Below are 9969 nucleotides of genomic sequence, written 5' to 3' on the forward strand. Positions count from 1 at the left end.
TTAGCATTAGCCACTAATGGTAGCCTATAGCAAAAACTTCTTAATGCTAAATGAAGTTAATTAATGCTAAGTAGGTTTAACTGAAATTAAAGTAGTGTTAGCATTAGCTGCTGATATTGTTAAAAGGTAAGATAAAACATTGCTAGCAGCAGCGGATAATGCTAACACACATAATAATTAGCATTACCTAATAATGGCAGCCTTCTTAGCATTAGCTGCTCATATTGTTATAATGCAAGGGAAAAGAGTTGGCAAAAACAGTGTTAGCATTAGTGGATAATGCTAATTCACCTAAATTAGCATTAGCTAATAATGGCTACGTACTTAGCATTACCTACTAATATTGATATAAAGCAAGAAAATATGGTATTAGCATTAGCTTCTAATGCTTTCTCATCTAAAATTAGAATTAGCCACTAATGGCATCCTATTTAGCATTAACTCTTCACATCGCAAGGGAAAAATTAGAATTCAATAAAAAAAAAAAGTGTTCACATTAGCTACTTGTATTGTTAAAAAGTAAGAAAAAACATTGTTAGCATAAGGGGATAATGCTAATTCACCTCAAATTAGTATTAGCTAATAACGGCAACCTACATAGCATTAGCTGGTCACATTGTTATAAAGCAAGAAAATATGGTATTAGCATTATCTGCCAATTCCTATTCACCTAAAATTAGCATTACCTGCTAATGGCAGTCTACTTAGCATTAACTCCTCACTAATGTGATGCTAATTCACATTAAATTAGCTTTAGCATTAGCTGCTAGCATCAGCCTACCTAGCACTAGCTGCTCACATTGTTAAAAGGGAAGAGAATACGACATTAGCATTAGCTGGTAATATTTATTCACCCCTAATTAGAATTAGCCACTAATGGCAGCATACTTAGCGTTAACTCCTCACATCGTTGTAATGCAAATGAGGCTAACTTGCATTAAATTAGACTGCTGTTATTAGCTAATGCTATTTAGCAGTAGCTGCTCACATTGTTATAAAGCAAAGGAAAACGATATGAGCATTAGGTTCTAATGCGTATTTGCCTTAAATTAGACGTAGGTGCTAATGGCAGCCTACTTAGCATTAGCAGCTCAGATGTTATAATGCTAGGAAAAAGAGTGTTAGCATTAGCCGTTCACATTGTTATAAAGTTAAGGGAAATAGTGTTAGCATTAGCTACTCACATTTTTAAAAAAAGTAAGTGTTAGCATTAGTGCATAATGCTAATTCATGTCAAATTAGCATTAGTTAATAACGGCAGCCTATTTAGCATTAGCAGATAATGTTGACCTTGGGCCACTGGAAAAGTTAAGAACTAAAGATTTAGGAGTGTTTCTCGATAGCTCTTTCTCGTTTGAGAAACAAATGAATTCTGTTATTAAAACCAGCTGTAAGGTTTATATTGTTGATTGTCATTTATGCTTAGAAATATTTACTCATATATGCTTAGAGTTGTATAATCGATTGCATAATGATAGAGGTTTGATCCTGAGTAGTCTGTAAAGACTCTGTGTGCCTTCCAGAGTGCTCTGGCATGCACACACCACTTGGGGCCATGAGAGAGGTCGTACCCTCTCTTACTGATTTATGGTGTAGGACAGAGGTCTCAAACTCAATTTAGCTGGGGGCCGCTGCAGGCAGAGTCTGGGTGAGGCTGGGCCGCATTAGGTTTTCCACAAGAAAGGCATGGTTAAAAAATTCCAATCTTCTCAAATCTCTTTATTTTTATTTTTTAACACAAAATATGAAAAATGAATAAACAAATTAAGAATTAATAAGAAAATTAATCAATCTGTAAAACATAAATAAAATAATAATAAGATATTTTTAGTCAGTGAACTTGTGTTTTTCTTTCAGTCTTCTATATCTGCTGTATTTAGATTGAAATGTCTGTATTAACAGTTCTATAACCTTCTTCTGAACATGAATGGAACACTGTAGAAAATGAACTGTTCTTCTGAACATGGCTTCTCTTGCCTACTCCTTGCTGCTAGAGACCTGGCAGCGTTTCCTCTCGCATAGCCGAGCCAGATTTGGCCTGAGGGAGGAAGCAGTTGCGACCCTCAGTATGTCTTGAAGATGATCATCCGTAAGTCTGGACCTGTACTTGGACTTATTGAAGTTCAAAGTGGAGAAGAGCTTTTGGCACAAGTATGTGCTACCAAAAAGGCACATGGTCCGCTTGAACATTCGGGAAAGCCGAGGGAAACTAGGGCTCAAGTCTCTCAAAAATTGTCCAAGCTTGTCTGCTTTTCCACTCACCTCCCTGAACTTTGCTTTGAGTTCAGAGTTGCACTGCAGCTCAATGAGCTCCATTTGAAGCACAGAAGGGGCATCTTGCACATCAAAGGAGACGGGGTCCGCAAAAATGTGAAAGGTGGCTCTGTGTGTCTTGAAGTCAGCAAATCTGTGATCAAATTCCTCCTGTAGCCTCAAAATGACATCAACATACTCGTCAGCACTGAATGGTGTGCCTGCATCCACGAGTGCCTTGCATGCTGGGAAATGGCAAAGGTTTGTCTGAGAGAGCTGAGCTTTCCAGAGCGCCAGTTTTGTGGAGAATGCTCTCACGTTGTCATAGGCAGCACTGACAAGTTGCCCCTGGCCTTGTAACGTCTTGTTCAGTACATTAAGCTCATGTGTCATATCAACAAGAAAAGCTGAGTCCATGAGCCATTTGGGATCAGTTAGCACAGGAACACTAACTCCATCCTTCTCCATGAAGGCTTCACTTCTGCTCTCAACTCAAAAAGTCTCTTTAATACATTTCCCCTGCTGAGCCAACGTACCTCAGTGAAGTCGAGCACATCCCCATATTCTGACTCCATTTCCTCTAAAAATTATTCTCTTTGGTTGCTTTCTTGGAGAAATCTTGCTGCCTCAGTAGATCTGTTTTAAGACTGGCAACCCGGTTCGCTCTCTCGTCTCCCTGGTATTCTGCATCCAGCTCAGCATGTCTAGTTGTGTAATGACGTTTCAAATTGTATTCCTTGTGCAGCGCAACTTTCTCTGTGCAAATAAGACAGGTCGGGGTGCCCCTGTGCTCAACAAAGAAATATTGCATTTCCCACTTTTCCTGAAATTGTCGGTGCTCATCACCAACCTTTCTCTTCACCGCAGGCTTTGAAAAAGACATGTTTGGGGCTATGTGACATTTATAATTCTACTTGGTGTCACTGTCGCATTGAAGTTTCAATCAAGCGTTTAGCCGACGGACGGGGAACGTCTCAACGCGTAGAGAACGTCATTTCTGCTTCTTTTTCTTGCAACCGTAGCACGGCGATCGGCAGATAAAAAGCCGGTAGCAGTCTCCTTTGTTTTTACGCTCGATGTTCATGTCTTTCATGACGACACGAACACCGTGGCGTTTGCAGATGGTAGAAAGTGCAGGGATAGCGAGCGCAAAAAAGGCGACTGCTCACGGCGCCGGGCTGTTGTTACAGGAGAAAGAAGCGGAAATGACACCGTGACATATAACAAATAACATCAGCTGTTTCTGATGTTAGTTGTTTTGACTGCTTTTACATTATATTGAAATATATGTAATGTTCATGTTTGCTGCAATGCAAACGCAGTGATGCAAATAAAAACATGGAGCCACAAATTACGGTGCGACCCTATAATTAGTCCGGGTTACCGGGGACTGTTGTTGCCGATGAACAGGTGTCGCTATGTGACTGCAGACTAAATTGGGCTGCATTGAGTTCATGACTTTTCTTTTATCCCGCCGCCTACGCATCACTGTGAGAGTTAATATGAGATCTCTCTCTGTGGAAAAATAACTTTAAATCCCACTGACGTGTGTATAAATCTATATACGTATAATGTCCCGCTGGGCAGCAACTTAAAAGAACAACTTTTTTTGAAGTGTTGTGAACGCAGCGCGCTGGGGCGAATGTCGGCGTTTGCCCAATAGAAAGGAGGAAGCCAGCCAGGCACAGGAAAGAAAGAAACACTCCAGGGCAACGCTGCTGGAACTTTGACTCATTGAGAAATGTTTCCCTGCTTGCATCAAGCCCGGCTGGTGTCCCCTGAGATCCATATCCCACCCTGATTGGTGGGTTAATTCAGCTCCGCCCACAACACTGTAAAGTGTCATACATTATCAAACTAACATTACATTTTCATATTAAGGTGGGGCCAAAAACTATCATCCTGCGGGCCGCAATTGGCCCACGGACCACGAGTTTGAGACCCCTGGTGTAGGAGGACACCTACTCTGTGTCTGGTTAAGTATAAGAGCCCTTTGTTAGGGGGACCGCTGGACTCTTAGCACCAGCTTTGGGGTCACAGGGTCACATCTGGAACACACACACACACACACACACACACACACACACACACAGACACACACACGCACACACACGCACACACACACACACACACACACACGCACACACGCACACACATGCGCACACAAACACGCACACACACACACACACACACACACACACACACACACACACACACACACACACACACAGACACACACACGCACACACACACACACACACACACACGCACACACGCACACACATGCGCACACAAACACGCACACACACACACACACACACACACACACACACACAGACACACACACACGCGCACACACACACACGCACACACAGACACACAAACACGCGCACACACACGCGCACACACACACACACACACACAGACACACAAACACGCGCACACACACACGCACACACACACACACACACACACACACACACACTATGCACAGACTGGTACTCTTTGTTCATACCTGTGTAAGACGTCATAATGAACTTGTGCATATTCATGTAAGCTCAATAAAGAGCAGTGTTACGAGGGAGCAGACGAGAGCGACTGAGGTCAAGTGAAGGAACGGCGCTGTCACAGTTCTCTCCCTCATCAATTGTCTGGTTCCAGCGGTGGGTCTGTGCTAGACGACCCATCACCAGCTTTTTCCACTGGTTACCAGTACGTGGTAGAATCCACTTCCAGATCTGGTTGTCTTTAAATCTGTGAATGGATTGGCTCCATCTTATCTCTCTTTAACAAAAGAATCCAAGTGGAGCCCTCAGGTCTGCAGATAAGCAGCTTCTGACCAGAACTAGACGTAAAAACAGAGGTGAGCTTTATCGATGGCTGCAGCCAAACTCTGGAACAGTCGCCCTTCACATCAGGTCGTCACCAACACTGGACATTTTTAAAAGCCGGTTGGAAACACATTTGTACTCTGTAGCTTTCAATCCTGACCAGTCTTTATAGTCATTACTGTGTATGTTTCCTATTTTCTCTCTACTCTGTGCAGCACTTTGGCTCAAGCTGTTTTTAAATGTGCTGATAAATAAATGTAGATTTCTTTGAATAAAACAGTGGAGCCGAGCTTTGAGCTCAGTGTGTAACAGTGTGTGTGTGAGAGCCATGTAATGTCCATGTGTGCATGCTGACTGTGCTGCTCTGACCCCCCTCCTCCTTTCAGGGTGGAGCCTGCTGGAGTCCGATGGTTGAGACCAGGTCTGAGGAAGTGTAAGTGTGTTTTTAATGGGATTCATGAAAACAAAGCAGCACACATTCAACCATCTTCATCATGTCAGGAGTCATCATCAAAGTGTCAATCAATGAACAGATGATGGATCAATAACTGCAGCTGGATTGTGTTTGTTCTCTCCATCAGATTCCTGTCAACTCACAATCGACACAAACACAGTGCACACAAACCTCCAACTGTCTGACAACAACAGGAAGGTGACACGTGTGAGGAAGGTTCAGTCATATCCTGATCATCCAGACAGATTTGATTACTGGAAACAGCTGCTGTGTAGAAATGGTCTGACTGGTCGCTGTTACTGGGAGGTCGAGTGGAGAGGAAGAGTTGATATATCAGTGAGTTACAGAAGCATCAGAAGGAAAGGAGACAGTGCTGACTGTGTGTTTGGATACAATGATCAGTCCTGGAGTCTGTTCTGCACTGATGATGGTCCTCGTTATGTCTGGCACAATAACAGCTACACACCCATCTCCTCCTCCTCCTCCTCCTCCTCTGTCTCTAACAGAGCAGCAGTGTATGTGGACTGTCCTGCTGGCACTCTGTCCTTCTACAGAGTCTCCTCTGACACTCTGATCCACCTCCACACCTTCAACACCACATTCACTCAAACTCTTTATCCTGGGTTTAGGTTCAGTTCCTTGTCTCGTGGTGCCTCAGTGTCCCTGTGCTGAGTGGAGTGTAAAGAGTGTCTCCTGTTACAGAAACACTCTGACTGTTGAACAGATAGTTCAGTCTGTACATGTCTGTCTCTTTCACTCACAAACACGTTTTCAGATTCATGGATTCAATCAGTTGATGTTTGAAACTCTTCTAAATGATTCCTTGTAAACTTCTTCAGTCACAAACAAACAGGAAGTGATGTCACATGTGTTCCTGTCCACACAGCAGAATGAGTCTATTGCTGACAGTGATGTACAAACAGAGTGAGCATTTCTGAGGCCCAAAATAAACTGAGTAGTTCACTGAATGAACAATGGACTGTGAGCTCAGTTCCTTCATCATTAGTATGGATTATATATGTATATGTATTATATTAGTATCATATATATCAGGTGCTGCTGCTTTCAGTCATTGTGCAAATGTGCTGTTTGTAAGCTTGTAAAGCTGCAGTCAGCTGAGACTGAAGAAGTCACCTGATCAGTGAGCAAACGTTTCTGAAAACGTCCAGATGAACAGAATCAACCTTTTGGGATCAGCCAGCAATGCAGCATCATTGTTGTTCAGCTTCAGAGGTTTGCAGGAATGAACTGATGACCAGAAACAGCTGCAAAGTCCAAGAAAATACCAGCTGGAGTTCAGCTGCATTTGAAGAAGTCAAAGAAAAGTAAGGATGGCAAAGGGCGACGTTTTCTTCCAAAGAGCTGCAAACATGGTCGACGCCTCATTAGAAGAATCATCTGGACATTTGTGAGGAACTCTAACCAAGAAAGCAACGTCACACAGATCCAACAGACAGTTTCCATGACTGCAAGTGTTGAGTGGAAAAATGCTACATTGCATTATTGCATCCTCTCACCACAGGAGGCGCTGTTGGCACCACTGATTGCTGATCAGCTGTTCTCTGATGATCTGATTGATACTGTGAATAACGGGACTCACTGAACTCTGTGACACAGTGAAGATTACAGAGTTTAACTTCACCCTTTAAGACTGACCACAGAACCAAGTCCGCCAGAGCTTTTGTTATATTTTTACATGCTGTGGAGCCATTTGTGGGAGCATTTCAAGTTGCTATACATCAATACAACTGTTATAGCCCTAATTTTAATAATATGTCTGCATTAAGTCCATAGTAACTACATAAACTGCAAAAAAACCTCTGCTCATCCATCTCTGTGTGTATGAGGATACATTTGGTTCATAATACACAGAAAAATCAGAGTTATTACCTGTAATAAATGTGAAAGATTCCTGCAGTGATAACCAGGCAGGACTGAAACACATCCAAGCTGTCACCACGGTAACAGCACCGTCCATCCACAGGTGAGGGGAGGAGCAAAAAGAGGGACTTTGACCATTTTATACTAAAAACACTCAACTAATGTTTCTAATATGAAACAAATAAGCCCACATTAATGTGAGCGTTTATTAAATAATAATAATGATGATTTCCTCCTGATCTCATTTCCACAGCAGAGAAAACTGTGGTGTATATTGAGGTGGAGGGTGTGGTCTGTGGCTCAGGTGTAGAGTGAGGGTGGGGTGCACCACAGCAGCATGCTGGGACTGCTGAGGGTGGAGGAGGGAGTGATGATGACATCAGAGCTGCAGCACAGAGACCAGTGAACACACAGTCTGTTCATCTTTGCATAGATACAATATACAGCACAATATTGAATGACAGACACGCTGTGGGAGCTTCCACAGATACACTGACGTCAGCATCCAGAGTCCTCCTGCTGCTCCCCCCTCAGAGCCCCGTGATCAGCACCAACACATTCAGTTAGATGACAGAGTCCAGCTGCAGCTAGAATCAGCTCCCCTCTGTGAACAACAGCACAGCGTCAGTGTTTCACACTCAGTGAAAGGAGGAAACAGCAGAAGAACACCATGTGTGCTACGTTTCCCAGGACACACTACAAACTGCACAAATACAGAGCAGCACGTGGAAGGACCTGGAGCTGCATTTACAGAGCTGCAGACAGCGTGATGTCCTGTATGGACAGGTGGAAGGAAGCAAGTCCTCAGCTGGAACACTCGTGTTTGTCCACAGACAGGAAACACAGCAGGAAACTTCCTCACAGAAGTGCAGCTCATGGATAACACACTTCCTGTCAGTCAGAATGAGGCTGCAGCCAAACACAGAAAGGTGTTTTTGTCCAGATGAGCCCAGAGAAGAAACACGAGTGTTCACAGACATCAGAAGCTCAGAGAGGTGAAACATGAGGTTGGAGTCCTCGTCAGCATCCAGAAGAGCTGCTGTGAAACCCTGAGTACTCATGACAGACTCTGATGGCACAAACACATCATGATTCAAACAGAAAGACAAACATGGAGCTCCTGATCCTCCTGCATGAGAACAAGCTGACATGAGCGCTGTGTCTGAGAGTGTCTCCCTGTCACAGTGACAATAACACAGCTGCTGCTCACAGTCATTAAACTGACCTGAGGTCAGCTGTGCTCCTTACATATGAACCATGTGACCTCACATCAGTGCTGTGGATGACTGTAGTCATAGAAGAGTAGAGCTGTAGCAGGTGGTGTGAGGAGGAGGTGGTGTATTCTAGTTAACGCAGTACTGAAACACTCCAGCAGAGGGCGCTGTTAAGTCCTTATTGTAACACAGTTACTGTGTGCAGTTAGACTTCATACATAATCTGCACTTATTTCCATCAGACATGCTGTCAGTAAATGATTGGTTTCTATTGATTCTACTTCCTGTTGACTCGTTTGATGACAGTGAAACAATCACAGCTGATTGTGTGATGATGTAAACTGTCACTGTTACATTCAGTGTGTGTGACATAATGTTAGTGCAGGCTGATAACAGCCTGGTTCTGTTAGAAACACATGAACGTGTCCATAGATCAGTGTGTGTTTAACATGAGAGCTTCAGCCCTGCTGATGTGTTAAATAAAGACATGCAGGAAAACTGATGAGACTCTGAAATAACTCTTTATATTTATAATGTAACTCTGCATCAAAAGAACAACAAAGGATCCCAGACAGGTTTCTGTGAACAAAGACCATTCTGATGTTTCTGTGTTTCTAACACTTTGACATTATTAGTAAACAGACTGCAGTGAGCAGCATTTATAAAGAGCTTCTATATAAAGATATGACAGCTGTTTGACAAGTTTATCACTCTGTGTTTGGACCTGATCAGTCCAGCTGTTTACTTGAAACATGTTCATTCACCTGTTCTGTTATATTCATGTTCTTGTCTCTGTTGAAAACACATTTTAATGTCCCTCAGATTTTTCTCCCAGATGAATAAATATAAAAATGACACAAACTGACTGCAGCTACTTTTTGTCCTTTCTGTCAAAAACCTTCATGTGACTCATGAGAGACACGTTTCAGCTGTTTGTGACAGATCAGAGGCCAACAAGTCATTATAACACTTTCCATCATTGTTTAAAGTTCTCAGTGTTTCTGTGTTGCTGCGTATAGGATCTCCCAGCATCATCACTGTGCTGTCCAATCATTGTGTGCGAGGTTACCCTTATAGTGCGATGTGTGTTTGCACAAAGAGAAGCATGTGTGTCAAATATAAATAAGCACAGAACAGAAACAGCTGCTCGTTTCTTCTGTTTAGAGTCAAGTTAGTGTTTTGTGTCTTTGTTTGAGGCCTGATGTCGAGCAGAGGTGTGTGTAACTGCACTGGTCTGTTATATGTGTGAAGTGTGTGCTTCTCTTCAGCATCATCTTTGTCACTGCTGATTCCTTTGTGTCATCATGTGTTGAGAAGAGAGAACAGTTATAACGGA

At 42.9% G+C, this 9969-nt stretch overlaps 1 long non-coding RNA gene across 1 annotated transcript; it reads left to right on the plus strand.

Annotated features, from left to right (window-relative positions):
* The first annotated feature begins 4679 nt into the window (after window positions 1-4679).
* On the plus strand, window positions 4680-9135 carry LOC145425109 (uncharacterized). The gene is made up of 2 exons (XR_013905775.1): window positions 4680-5517; window positions 5666-9135. It is a non-coding gene; the product is annotated as an uncharacterized LOC145425109 (long non-coding RNA).
* The last annotated feature ends 834 nt before the right edge of the window (window positions 9136-9969 follow it).

This window comes from Astatotilapia calliptera, chromosome 3, assembly GCF_964374335.1.
Source record: "Astatotilapia calliptera chromosome 3, fAstCal68.1, whole genome shotgun sequence".
Taxonomy (NCBI): Eukaryota; Metazoa; Chordata; class Actinopteri; order Cichliformes; family Cichlidae; genus Astatotilapia; species Astatotilapia calliptera.